Genomic DNA, 16,169 nt, shown 5'->3' on the forward strand with positions numbered 1-16,169 from the left:
TCTGTTCCCTCTCCAGTGATACATAAACTAGCACACTAGCCACAAGAAGTATTGAAAGAACAACGGTAAGCAACTGTGGTTTAAATGTTAAAATAATGCCTTTAGATGTACAATGTAACCATAGATTTGTTTCAGATCTGCTTTAAGTACACTTGACCTACCACAAAAAGGTTTTGACGCCATTCAGTGATAACCTCAGGACATAAAATGACATGATCTGCAAATGTGACTAGGCACCAAACAATTATTTCACACATTAGAGCTCATTTTTTTATCGCATGTTACCTTAAAATAAATGTAACAGGGTATACACTCACTCATCCTTTAATACTACCAACCTAATCAAAACTGTGAGAAGTATCAGTGTGAGTGATAATTGGTGAGTGTATTAAGTTACTAACACTGCATGTTTTGATGTGAGATCTTTTTAGCTATAGAGTTTCACTGGTTTTATTCTGACACTAGTATAGTGTCATTGGTTCATAAAGTCTTGTAAAAGATAGAGGTGATTGCTCATAGGCATTTTCCATTTGCCAGTACCAATTTATTCTAAAACTAAGTCTTCTGGTCCCTGGTGATTGTGCTTTTATTGTTTGTATAAATAAATTGTATTGTATTGTTTACTGTAATACAAATGTATTTGCCTGATTATTGTGTATTTCAATGCAATATGTAATTTAATATTGTAATTTCAATTTGTGATTCATAATAGTTTTTTTTAAGTGACTCCCGTTATTGTTTCCATTTTCTGATATAGAGCCAGCACTATAACAATGTCAACAGCTGTTTCACGAACACGACCCGCTCCGTTACACCGACTCTCTGCAGACTCAACTTGTCAACTCGCCATTAAAAACTCATAAAAAGCGACATTTAAAGTTATGGTAGCAAGAACTAATGTATTGTTCAATACATTAGTTCTGGCTACCATAACTTTAAATGTCGCTTTTATGATTTTTGACTGGCGCAACTTTATAGTTATGGATCAACCCTATTAGGAAAGTCAACCAGAAATTCCCGAAAAGTAGACAGTTAACAAAGACCGGTCCAAAACAGCTTTTAAATGCAGTTATTGGCCCAAATCAACCACTTGATCGGAAAGATTGACATTTTTCACATTTAACTGATATATTCTTTCTCAAAATACTATCTTAAACATTTAGAATTTATCTATCCTGCTCTTACATATCGAAAAAACAGTGATGTGACAGACTTTCTTACAATGCGAATCTCCCAAGATTTCACGGGTCATATGACATAATTTCTATTTTTAGTAACATACCATTCGCTCGTGTTTTCAAGTTCAGAATGACATTTCCCGGTATTCTAGATTATTCCGGCTTGTTTTGTAAACAAATTGTAGTGTAAATACAAACTCAACGTAATTATTATTTAAAACTACCTGATTCACACTGAAATCAGTCTTATAATCCACCAGACGTAAGTTGTTAATCACAAATAATAGATTTCAGAAAACAAAAGTAATGTTTACCATTTCAGCATTATAAAATGTCAAGGTCGATCCGAAAGTATCCAAATGAAAACTGGTCACGTGACAAAGCGACAATGGCGTCAAAATTTTGAATTTCAGACTGATGAGAGTTATTTTCCTCTATTTTAAGATGCATTTGAAGCATTTGAACTTTAAAATATTCCTCGATGCAGTAATTTATATTCATTCGTGATTCACCAATATATGTAGAAATGTATCCAAGAAAATGAGCATTCTTTGATTGATAGCGTGACATACATATGTTACGACTCTGGTTGACTTTCGATACGGGGTTGGCTTCAGCGTACAGGTATGTCACGGGGGTTTTTCAGCACTGTCAGCGCCTCCGGGAAACGGAGGCATTCCCAAAGCAAACGGACCCGTTCCCAATCAAATTTTGATTGCATTTTTCCCAATTCCAAAAAATAAAATCTTCCAAAATCGTGGGACCCTATGGGAATCGGAATTAGTGTAATATAACCTATAAATAAATCGTCTGCTGATCCAGAGTGCGTTCGGCGAGAACGTTCCGCAACGAAACGAAACGCATTTGGGAGGTCGTTTTCAAAGCGAACAAAGATGGCGGAGAGGTTGTAGAATTTGTTGTTTATTCTTGAAATTTTCAATTTTATGCAAAATTCTGAATGCAACATCGGTGAAGTTGTACATTATTTATGTATTTTACGTTTGTGCGTATATTTAAAATAAAAATGGGTTGATTCGATTAAAAACAACTTATTTATTTGATGTTGTTTGTATCTTTACATGCGTTCGGCCTATATAGCATGTATAGTCTTTATGAAACAGATAGAAATCATACCCAAATGATACGTTATTATGTTGTTTAAATACACATTTTTTTTATTTTCAGTGTATACTATGTGATATTAAGAACAATATTCAATTCACGTTGACTGCGAAAAATTATATTTTATATTTTTGTTAACGGATAGTAAATTCTAATAGAATGTTGTGTGTTTATGCTTAGTTCATTGATGAAGCTCACTCTGCAGTTGCCGGATGGAAAAAGGGTTTCCTTCCATGTTGATGAGGAGACGTACAGGCTTGTTGTAGATGAAAAGGGTTTGTACCAAGGAATTAAAATTAGCCAGAAATGATCTGACTTTCTTAATCCTATTCAGCCCAGTTACTAACTAGGTCAGGTCTTACTCTGCCTTGTTATATTGTCTAAACAATGTGTGCACTCATTAAGAAATGTATTAAATAAAACAAAAAATACTGTACATAAATTACATATTCCACACAAATCAACTTTCTAAATCATGTATTTTGTTTATCTTTTAGATGATGACACTATTCGCTATATTGTCAGTCAGACAGTTGATGGAGAGCAAGATTCTGGTAATTTACTAGCTGATTATGGTATTGTACTAGCTGATTAGGTCACATGATCACATACACTATTTACTAAGCTTTGCATACTAGAATCACTTAAGTGAGCAGATTTTGTTACATAGGGAATTTATATAATCTGGTTAAAACTGAATAGGACATTGTTTAATTTTTAAGAGCTAGTTACAAAAATAAAGTTTCTTGACAATTGAAATTGAACTTGTTAACTAAGTTCGGTTCAAGTCAAAAGGCTCAAACATTTGAAAATTAACTCAGTTCAGGGCTTTATTGCTTCTTTAGCAATGTCCTTTTAAAGGCCCCTTCCCCTTAGAGAATTTCTTGAATTTCAGTTTATTTAATTCTGAGTATTACAATTCACATATCGTTTCTCTCAGACAGTCCATTTGTTCTGTTTCATATTTATTTATCTGAATCTGTTCTATTTCCGAAATATCGGCGAATTCATCGAGTAAAAAAGACAGTAATGCGATAAACTCCGCCATCTTGAAACTGTTGCAATCGAACGGGTCGTTCAACAGACTGCGTTCTATTAATAAACAGAAAACCGGAAACGTTCCGCTTACTGAACGCACTACACAAAAGTTAAAAAAAATAACAAGAGAAAGGTTACACCTCACTATTAACCATATATCACTAGGGGTGTTGATTACAACAGATAAGAATTTATGATGCCCCAAGACAGGTGATTTTTGGTACAAGTAGAATAACTTGCAGAAATGTGTACCTTGTCATAATTTATATGTGCTATTATTAATCTTAGGGATGTATAACTGCACCATTTTTATTATAAACTTTGGCACTTAATACGAAATTAATATATGTACGCTGAATTCCTAACTAACATTGACAGGAATTTCCAATAAAAAAGTATTTTAAATGCAAGTGTGGGTAGTTAAAGGTCTAGCACTTGTCATCGTATTACTTCAAGTGGTAGTTATTTATTAATTACCAGTAACTTATAGCATAAAGGCATCACACATGTACAATAATTTTGAATGTTATCCTGGGCAGGTACAATTAAACTTTAAATGAAGAGTTTAATTCATTGATTTTCAAACATGTTATTTTACATTATATACATTCTGTTCACAAACACAAAGTTGGTTGTGCTGTATCAAAACGGCAGCATTAAGCTCTAAGTGTCTGTCCTTCAGTCACACTTTTGTGAGGATAAACACTCCTAAAGAATTTTCTCCAATCTGCTCCAAGTTTAAATACAAAATGCCTTCATAAGACAAGAGCTCACTGACTAATTTTAGAAAGTTTGCGACTCATTTATTTACAGTTAGGAACTGTTCGCAGCTCATTTTTCACAAAATGAGGGGGCCAAGGCCGCTTCACAAAAACAGGAAGAAAAGCCGTGTTCTGTCTTGTCCAAATATGCATTTTTTGTGAGGATACACACTCCTAAAGAATTTGTCTCCAAATACAAAATGCCTTCATAAGACAAGAGCTCACTGACTAATTTTAGAAAGTTTGCGACTCATTCATTTACAATGTGGAACTGTTCGCAGATCATTTTTTCACAAAATGAGGGGGACAAGGCCGCTTCACAAAAAACAGGAAGAGAAGTCATGTACTATCATGTCCAAATATGCATTTTTTGTTGTTAAATATCCAAGTAAACGTTTTAAAGCGAGATTATACGATTTTTATATGTGTAAAATTTTGATATATTGATACAAATATGTTATAATAACACACAATATGCAAGAAAAATGATACATTTAAGACGAATTTCATAGTTTATAGTTTATTAGATAATACCTCTTAATTTTTGACATGTCGTGATATTTTAATCAATACAATCAATTGTAAAAAATACAGTATTTAATTACAGTTCTTTTCTTCGTTGTCGTGGTTGACAGTCCCTTTAACCGCAACATATGCAAGTCAAGCATCTTGTATGCTGAATTTATTCAACGTGTACAGCTTGTCTTTGAAGTAATTGTTCTCCTTCATGTAGTAAATGAATACATACCATGTTTCTTGCATTATTTAGGTTCGAATGGTCATTTTTATTTAATATTATTGTATTTTTATCGTCTACACATACAACAGGGCCTCTCAGGATGTTCTCAACCATAATGGACATCTTCTATCATCGTAAAAACGTACATAACACCGTTAAATCCGTGTGACACCTATGCAATCAACAGCATGGCTTACGTGGCTGACATTACATAATGATAAGAAGGTTAATTATCATCGCTTTTCGTGGATTTATTAATATATTTACATATGCAACTTGCACTTTTTATGCCGGATGTTGTGATCCCTTTGCACATGCGCACTTGCATATTTTACGGGTCTTTCATATTTACGCCACAACGCGCTTCTGCACAAGGGTATTCGTTTGAGCATTCTATAAATTGACCTAAGATTTAGCGTTCACAAAGTCAAGGGCATAGCATTATTACTCATTTCTTTTCACTATTTATTTACTCGCAAAAATATACTAGTGGCTTAAAACTTAATTCGCAATAGGTATTTTTCACTCGCATTTTGCGAGTGTGTGAGTGTTAATTTCGAGCCCTGTATGTAGACTGTTATACTTATATATAGTACAGATACGCGGATGGTATTGGTACAAAGGAAGTGAAACAGTCAACTATTCACACGTGTTCATTGAACTGGAACAGACATGGTGTCGAAGCGAAAAATAACTCGTTCCTGTTTGACCACAGATGGAAATACCAATACAAAATATAAAGCAAAATTAACCGTTGATTAAGAAAAAAATGGATATTAAATACTTCTACGAAACCAGTGAAAACGTGGGAAAAATAACTTACGATAAAACTTAAATTTGTTGTAGATAAAGATGGTCATTCAACCTAATGTGGGCCCTTATTGTCCAAGAAACTGATATCGTTGTATGGTTGCAGAAATTAAATGTGTCTGTTGAGTACTTTTATTTAGTTTTAATAGTACTAAACTAATGTCCAGACTTTTTTATGTTTCCATCAAAATTTGAAAGAATGTTTTTGATTTTGCGAGTTGGTATTAGAGCTGCTCGCAATTTTTTGCAAGTAGAAAAAAAAGTTAAATTCGAGCCCTGCAATTTGAGTTTCCACTCAGCTGAGTATTGAGTAATCTCAGCCTAAACAATAGTCACATATCAATCCTTAAACACAGAGTTTAGTCAAGCTCAAAACTGAAAAATATAAATGTTGAGCCAGAATATTGACTTAAATCTTTACCACTTAGATACATATGTTGACATGTTTAAAGTCCTTTAGAAAGTTAAATGTTTTTAAAGATATTTCTGTTCAGTTTTTAAAAGTTAAATTTCCAACCGTTAGTGTTCATCAGATGAGCAGCAGACAGCAAAAACCTGAACAGACTGCGAGTTACTCGCACGCTGTTTTGGTTTTAATGCTGTTTGCACATACATGTAGCCATTTTCACTTTGCTTTTGAGTGGGAAAGGGTTTAGCATGTTTGTGATACCAGGCCAAGGTTACACTTCTCATAATTACTCCTTTTCAGAACTCGAGTGGATGCTATCGCAGACGGGAGCGGTCAACACTGATCTTGAGGAGGCGCCGCGGCGCGAGGTCAAGGACGTTATGAACATTGCCATACGAGACAGTGCAATAAACAGAGGGGATGATGTTGATGATGATTACTGAGAACGTGAAATGTGAACACTGTTTTAAGATTTGAATGTGGATTAAGACTATTGTAGCCATGAAAAATGGGCTTGATGCATGGGCGCAAAGTATCATCCTAGATTAGGTTGTGCAGTCTGCATAGGCCGATCAGGAATGATACTTTTTGACTTAACTTGATGTTTGCTATGAAGAGACTTTTTTTAAAAGAAAAGTACAATTTAAGTTTAAAGCGATGTCACTGAAAAGCCTGTGCAGGCTGCACAGACAAGTCGGGGACAATTATTTACACACATACATAAAGCCCAGTTTTACCACAACATGGCTCTTAGGAATGGTAATGTCTCATTGTCTTAATGACCACCACATGCTGAAAGCCTTTGAGATATTTTAGGCTGATGTTGATGTTAGAGGCATTTCAAATATCTCAAAAGGTCACCATGACAAAGTGGATATAGTGTCCCCCTAGCAATCGGGAGGTCCCTGGTTCTATCCCCACTTAAGAATTCATAAGATCTCCCCAAATACATCAAGTAATGGTTCTAGGCCCAGGAAACAGATAGCGATTAAATAAGCCTTAGGCTTTTGATGAAATCAAGCTAAAATAAATAGTTTATAACTAAATATCTGACCAACATGGTTTTTACATTGTTCATGTTTTATATTGTCGACTTCAAAAATGTGGCATTATTTTTCAGAGAGAAATTATCAAGAAACTGGAAAGATAAAGATAACCACTTATAGCAGATGTGTTAATTGAGTATAATTTGTGTTTGTTGGTTATTTAATTTAATGCCAAAATTATATCAATCATCTTTTAAATGCGTCATAAATGTTCTTCAGTAAAATACGTATTCAATGACATCCAAAGCTACATCTATGTTTCAACAGGCAGCAGGTTATTATGTTTATGTTCTGTTCAATTTATTAAGAAGAACATATAGAATAACAATATTTTTTAGGTATGTATACATTTACTTATAAAACATTTTTTACAATTCTTGTAGAGGCCAAATATTTGAAATAATTCTATGCAATTTCTATGTAATCTGTGCACTAGAATGTTTTTATTTATTTACTTGCATTTTTAGCTCTACTATTATATATGAAATATATATAGTGGAGCTATCCTACTCACCCTGGCGTCGGCGTGAGCATGCAAATGTTAAAGTTTGCATACTACCCCAAATATTTCACATGTCCCTTGACATATTGCTTTAATATTTTGCATACTTCTTTACTTCTCTACTTCAAATAGTTTTCATCCTATCTTCACCAAACTTGGACAGAAGTTGTGTCTAGACAATATTTAGGCCAAGTTTGCATATGGGTCATGCCGGGTCAAATATTAGGTCACGGGGTCACTAAGTGCATTTCGAGGATTAAGCATGGTGTCTGCTCTCTAATTGAAATAGTTTTAACCCGATATTCACCAAATTTGGTCAGAAGTTGTGTCTAGATGATATGTAGGTCAAGTTCAAATATGGGTCATGCCGGGTCAAAAACTAGATGACGAGGTCACTTAGTGCATTTCAAGCATTTAGCATGGTGTCCGCTCTCTAATTGACGTATTTTGCATCTTATATTCACCTAATTTGGTCAGAAGTTGTGTCTAGATGATATGTAGGTCAAGTATAAATATGGGTCATGCCGGGTAAAAACGAGGTCACTAGGTCACATGTTGCATTTCAAGCATTTAGCATGGTGTCCGCTCTCTAATTGAAGTAGTTTTTATCTGATCTTCACCATATTTAGTCAGATGTTACATCTAAATGATATCTAGGTCAAGTTCAAATATGGGTCATGCCGGGTCAATAACTAGGTTCCAAGGTCATTTGGTGCATTTTGAGCATTGAGCATGGTGTCCAAAACCTTTGATCGGGCATATCTTGTGACAGTTGGGCTCGCTTGTTCACTTATATTATTAGCTCGACTATTATATATGAAATACATATAGTGGAGCTATCCTACTCACCCCGGCGTTAGCGTTTGCGTTTGGGTAAGCATGAGCATGCAAATGTTAAAGTTTGCGTACTTCCCCAAATATTTCCAATGTCCCTTGACATATTGCTTTCATATTTTGCATAATTCTTAACCAACATGACCCCAACCTATTAACAAGAGCAGACAACTCTATCAAGCATTTTGTAATAATTAGTGCCCCTTTTCACTTAGAATATGCATGTCAGTAATAAATCTACATGTATGTTAGAGTTTGCGTACCACCTCAAATATTTCCTATGTCCCTTGACATATTGCTTTCATATTTTGCAAACTTCTTAACCAACATGACCCCAATCTATAAACAAGAGCAGACAACTGTATCAAGCATTTTGTAAGAATTATGGCTCATTTTCCATTATAATATGCATATTACTTTAGTAACATTGCCATAATTTCTTTATTTATGATTAGATTTTATTAATACTTTGACAAAACAAATCTAACCTAAATACCACAATGGATTCCACCCAAACAATACCCCACGCCCCAACCCAGAATCCCTGCCCCCAACCTGCCCCACCCAATTTTTTTATTTTTTTTTTTTTTTTTTTTTTTTTGAAAGACCATCTAATAAATTACCACACCCCACATTATAACCCCCTCTCAACCCCTTCTTACCCCCCCCCCCAAGTTTTTGTTATTTTTTTTACCTTTTTTATTTTTGAAAGATCTTCTAATAAATTATTGAATATGAACAATTTCCCCATGATGGCTTACGTTATTCTGTCAAGCACTAGAATAGTCGAGAGCGCTGTCGTCTGACAGCTCTTGTCTATGTTAAAGTTTGCGTACCATCTCAAATATTGTCTATATCCCTGGGCTTATTGCTTTTATATTTTGCATACTTCTTTACCAACATGATCTCAATCTATAAACACGAGCAGACAACTGTATCAAGCAAAATGACAGAATTATGGCCCTTTTTCATGTAGATTTTCTATCTTACAGTTTGCGTACCACCTCAAATACTTTCTATATCCCTTGACATATTGCTTTTATATTTTGCATACTTCTAAACCAACATGACCTTAATCTATAAACAAGAGCAAACAACTGTATCAAATAATTTGTAACAGTTATGGCCCTTTTTCCATTTACAATATGCATATTACTTTAGTAACATTGCCATAACTTCTTTATTTATGTTCAGATTTTATTAATACTTTGACAATTGCATTCCTATTGCAGTAGCAAACGACAAAAACATTGGGATAACATTATTTTATGCTTTCTATCTTGTGTAATTTCAAATGAATATTTTAATGCAATGTTTACTGTGTGTTATTATTGCTTGATACAACAAAGAATAAAATGCTACCAGATGATATGTAATATTATCATCTTTATCCTGAGTTGATAATCTGTTATCTGTTTAGGGCCGTAAATGCTTTAAACATAAACTTTCCACCAACATTTTATTATAAAGAATTAAATAATATCAATACATAAGTAAAGAAATACTTTTATTAGATGTAGCTAGCCAGTCCACATGTTGAGGATTTTGTTATTGCCTTTTGTCTTATGTAATGTTAAATTCAATGACATGCAACTCTTTTGTTGTTTTTAGATGGTCGCTTAGCGACCGTCTAAGGTGGTTAGTCTAAAATTCAGGTCGATACGCCTAAGCTTCTAGGAGCCCAACACCCGCGTATCCGCGCGAGAAAGAGTTGTATAAGTTATGCAAGAGGTTTGAGTTCTCCAATTATATTCATTTACAAATGGAAAAATGATATTAATATCGTGTTAAATGCAATAGTTTCGAACGGTGCTTTTATAGAAAATAATCAATAAACAATGATCGTATTGTACGTGTAGCGGAGGAGATTTTTTATGAATAAATAAAATAGTCCACTTTCTGCAGCGTCATCATGACGTAGTATTTTTTCTCAGTCCATTCATAATATGAGGCTATTAATAGATGCGCCTATCGATAAACAAAGGAAAGTCCACGGGCGATAACAACGCAATAGGTTACGCTCTCACATACACCTCAATGACGTAGTCCAGGTCGTAAATTGAGGCTATTAATAGATTCGGGAAAAAGTCAACGCTTATTTATATTCTCAATTTATAAAACGTTGAACACAAGTTCAGCAATAACTTCAGTGATTCGATAGACAAAAAAATGTTTCATAATCGCTTAACCCGAATATAACAAACAATTTATAACAATAATACGAATGCCCTGTTTCGTAACCTCGTTCATGCTACTACAGTGGGTATTTCTGGAAAACGTTCTTTGGTTCTCAACATATAGCGGCGATCTTTAGTATTTACGGGTTTAGCAACGCAATAGTAGAAGGTTAGTAGAAGGTTTAGCTTGTATATATTCACAGTTCTCAATACATAGACAGTTGGATATGAGTTCATCAATTACTACAGGCATACTACAGGCAACCTCGAAAATGCTTTAAAATCGCTAAAACCGAAAAAAACTAAATATATTATATAAAATATATTTATAACAATAAATATCTTTTAAAAATGTCGGCGTATACGCTGACTTTGAAATAAAGTTTGCAATTAACTTTTCTAAATAAAAAATACAATTAAACAAAAGTTAAACTATTGTGTTGTGTTTTTTCACTTGTAAGTTGCATATTTACCGCATGAAATGTGTTTTAGCATTGTCAAACCACAAATTAGTGTGAGAGGAAAAAAAATATACTTCGGGAGAGCACTTCATATGTTTCCTCATATGCCTTGTTATGAGTATCTTTCTTTACTGTCGAATCAATATGTTATGTTTCTCCTTACCAAAAGGAGAGATAGCTGAGTGAGCTTTTTATATGATGGGAGCATATGGAATGAGACCCATTTTCGCATGACGAGGGTCATTAAAAATCTCATTGCGAATTGAAAATGCCACATTTAAGAACAATGCTTTACAGAATTGAATTAAAAATAGAAAAATTGTTAATAATGGCAGCCTATCCACACATTAAGGAATGATTTCCATACGTGCTGACCAAGTACGGCCAACAATGTGGTATGATAATTAAACGATTTTCTCTTATCGTGACACTATACTATTTCGCTAATGATTGTTTTCTCATCTTGGAGGCGAAAGGGAAATTCTGCGAGATTGATTGTAACGCGTAATTGTAACAGGACCACAATTTGTGTCGTTTGAGCATACAGAGAGTAGAACGGAATTCCTTACACTGAACAGTGCTACATCCTTTAAATTGAGCACATACGCAGTGATGTAGCAAAAATTCAGAGGTTGTATCTCGAATCAGCTTATTAAATATTCGAAAATATTCATGCGTGTCTGTTGGCATTATGTAAAAGTCACTAAGATGAACACTGGGTAAAACAGCTAAGCCTAAAAGCGCATTAGTGATGTATACCTATGTTTATGTCAGCGTTGTTGACACCGTGTGAACTGCTCGGGTAACAAGTAAAGCATAAACAGCAATGTTTATATACTTTTATTTCTCCACATACAAGATACGAAGATTATTGTATATTTTGAATTTGTATATGGTGTCAAAAATCAAAAGTATTGTACACAGACTTTTCATTATGAATTTATATTCTTGGTGAGATAGTTATTCGATATTAGAAAAAAAAATCCTTTAATATGATGGTGACTGCAAATTTTCTTTATATAAAGTTCTCATTACAATTTTCATCATACTTTCTATGGTTTCAGAACGTCCAAAAAGCATGTTGTTTTTATTTTGTCTAAGTTATTTCTATGCAATTATAAGGATGATAAAAAGTGAACACAAAACTCGACCCGTACGCTATAACACATACTTTATAAAGTTGAATGGCATGTGTTCATTTCAAACTTGCGATTGATTTTGAAAAATGAATTGCGTGTTAAATTATGCAATAGCGAAAATCTTCAGTGCCTTCAGCGCTTTGATTTAAACTACATATAGTCAAGTCAAAACAAAAGAAATACGAAAGAACACAATACACAACTCGCGTGACCTACTCATCATGGATCAGACCCGATCGAAGTCAGAAATCTTCAATGAGTGAAGGGCATTTTCCCTGCAAAGTTCACGGACCTGGGAACCATAATTCAACAAAACGTATGAAACATCATTCTTACCGCTCTTGCCGTTACATCATGCATCAAAACTAACTGTCCAGCGCAGTTTTAAACCTCTGTTCACATAAATTTCAACTGGCCGACATTTTAAAAAAACGAGTGATTTCCTTGGTATAATGCGAAGGTGTGTCTTTACTTCTGAAGATTTTATTCATTAATCGTGTCTGATCGTTGACGAGTAGGTCACGCGAGTTGTGTATCGTGTTATATCTTAAATTTTACCCAGCATTTGTACACATACAAGATATGTTCTTTTCAAGACAGGAAATTTATTTCTGCTTTGAATAGGACCTAGTTCATGGAAATCGCTGCACAATTGATGAAGTTATGGCTATTCAAAGTAACATTACAGGACGTCATGTGGTTCTTGCACGCGACACTCTATCTCCAATATGTTATCATTAAATATCCGTCAGAAAATAGGAAATTAGCTAAAGAACTTAGTTTCGGAACAGAAGAACGCACATTTTAAATGTGTATTAACGTAAGTTTATATGATTGCAGTGACTGCTGATAAATGCTGAATTTCAATTACGCTAACCACTTACATTCACAGCACACTTTATACCGCATATGCATATTACAGACTTACTTAGAATACAAAACACGATAACGAAGTGTACAACATATTTCCTACACTATAGGATAACTAAAAAATCGCCGTTAAAGCATAAACAGCGATGTTACATATCTGAAATAAACATATTTAACGCATCTCTAAATATTTATTAGGATTGAGTTCATCAAATATTGCAAAGTTATTAATCACAAGCATTTTATCACACAAATGCGACAATTAAGTGTAATACTGAACACAGAATAATTGAATGAGCTTACAAACTCATGATTGAATATTATTAAATTATTTTGATTATTGATACAAAATAATATAATCATTGTCTTCGTGTTTATTGTCCTCATGTGCAAGATGATGATGTTAATACTGATGATGATGATGATGATGATGATGATGATGATGATGATTATGATGATGATGATGATGATGATGTTTGAGAAATATTCAGTGTGTATTGTATTAGTATTATAAATAAACAAATCAAGTTTCATACTAGTCTATAATTACGGTTCAATTCTAATGCAAAACCTTTCTGGCTTACATTAATTCACAACAGAACAAACAACCTATTTGGGTGAACTTTAATTATCAAATGTTCACTCTTGCAGTTTTGTTCTTCTAACTGTTGCTGTGCAGATTTTTGTTTAATCAGTTGACCAGTGTATAAGAGGCATAGTGTCCGAAATACCAGTGGTTCTTCCTTTGTGTAATCTTACTGAGAGTATCAGGGATATGGTTATTAGGGTCCACTTTTAAATGTTATTTTTATAATTTGTTGTTTTTTGTCTCAACTTATTGAACCCTCTCCCACTCTCCCTCTCCCACAAGCAAAGAAAAAAATATATGTGCAAAACAGCATAAAACCAGACCAGCCTGTGATGTAATATATAGTCACTTAAACTATCACACAAAATTCAAATGCAAAATAATATCATTTATGGTTTCAATATGCTCAATACAATACAAACACAGACAGCATAATGCAAAAAAGGAGAGAACAAAATAAACTCAATAACTACATGTTTACAACAATTTCACAATTAATAAAAATGTAAATAACTTGATAATAACTTATTATAGTAATGTACAGGTATTTTTATACATCTAAGTAATACAATCTTGGCAAATGCCATACTATGAGTCTGACTGATACAACCGTTAAACCATTGATGGCATTGCTTAAAATTCATTTTTATCCATTACCACATTTGTGAATTTAAGGTTTGACATTGTGGGTAAATAATAATAATTGCGTTCCCGTGAACCGCCTTAACTGAGGCAATATCAATTATGGGTTTACTACTGACGTATGGATATCTTCTCATTCGACTCATGCAGTATGTAGCTGGGAAAATGGATTCCCATGTTGTTGAAAATCAATTTATATTTTATGTCCTGTGTTTTGGAAAGCAGATCCGTGTAGAAATGCAGCTCCTTAACTTCTTCTGTAGAATATTTCTTTATTATCATTATGCCCATATTAGCTGATATTTAAAAAAAAACGAGCTATTGTCATCACCTGAGCGTCTGCCTCTGGTCAAGTTTTGTGTTAAGTTAAGTTTTGTGCTTAGGTCCACTTTTCTCATAAAATATCAAAGGTATTGCATTCAAACATGGCACACTTACTAACTATCATGAGGGGACTGGGCAGGCAAAGTGAGATAACTCTGGCTGGCATTTTGAAAGAATTATGTGTCCTTTTTATACTTAGAAAATTGAGAATTTGGTTAAGTTTTGTGTTTAGGTCCACTTTATTCCTAAAGTATCAAAGCTATTGCTTTCATACTTGCAACACTTACTTACTATCACACTGTAAGGGGACTGTGCAGGCAATGTTATGTAACTAAGACTGGAATTTTCACAGAATTATGCGCCCTTTCATACTTAAAAAATTGAACATTTGGCTAAATTTTGTTTTTAGGTCAACTTTATTCCTAAAGTTTCAAAGCTATTGCTTTCATAGTTGCACAACTTACTAAATATCATGAGGGCACTGTACGGGACAAGTTGCATAACTCTGGCAGGTATTTTGATGCAATTATGGCCCTTTTTTACTCAGTAACTTTGAATATTTTCATAAATTTTGTTCTAAGATTCATTTTACTTCTGAAGTATAAAGGATATTGCTTTCAAACTTAAGACAATTTCTAACTATCATGAAGGTACTGTACCTTGAAAGTTGAATTTGACCTTGGCGCTTGAATGACATTGACTCTTAAAATCAAATTCTTAAATTTTACTAAAATTGCCATAACTTCTTTATTTATGATCAGATTTGATTCATACTTTGACAAAACCTGACATACCACAATGGACACCCCCAAACCAACCCCTGGCACAACCTCAGAACTCCCGAGGCCCCCCTCCCACAAAAAGAAAATCTTTTTTTTCTTAAATTGTTAAAAAACACAAATACTTACTTTAATTATTTAATTTTTGAATGACTGTCCAACCACCTCACCAAAGAATCTCCCCAAAATATTTTTTTTTCTTTTTTGAAAGAAATGACCATACACCCACGCTTTACATCCCTCTCCACCCTCACCCCTCCCCCTTTTGATTGAAGTATTGAGATAGGTCCCTTCACCTTTAAAAATAAAAATAGATGAACAGTCTGCTCCCGCTAGACGGTGCTCTTGTTCACATTTATACTCTCCAACATTGTACAAGGGGGACTGAATTTCTCATGTCTGATTTTGACACTTTTTTTAATGATTATGTTACTGGTGAACAAATGCCTTTCTATTTATGGGGATTTTTGTCTTCGATAAATATCCATGCAGTGTATTTCCTGAAAACAGACATATTTTCATATTTATACATGTACAAATGTTAGTCTAAACACTATTGATGAAGACATGTTTTCATTATTGATATATTTTGCAGACAAAAAAATAATACCAACCCTTGCCATTAGAGTTTTAAAATGGCAAGTTGATAGTATACTACTTGACTATTGCCTCATTTTGAAACAAGGCCATACACGTTGATTCTATGTAAATCATCTAAGGTATGCCCAAGCTTTTTTTTGATCAAGCAG

Source organism: Dreissena polymorpha, chromosome 1 (genome assembly GCF_020536995.1).
Source record: "Dreissena polymorpha isolate Duluth1 chromosome 1, UMN_Dpol_1.0, whole genome shotgun sequence".
Taxonomy (NCBI): Eukaryota; Metazoa; Mollusca; class Bivalvia; order Myida; family Dreissenidae; genus Dreissena; species Dreissena polymorpha.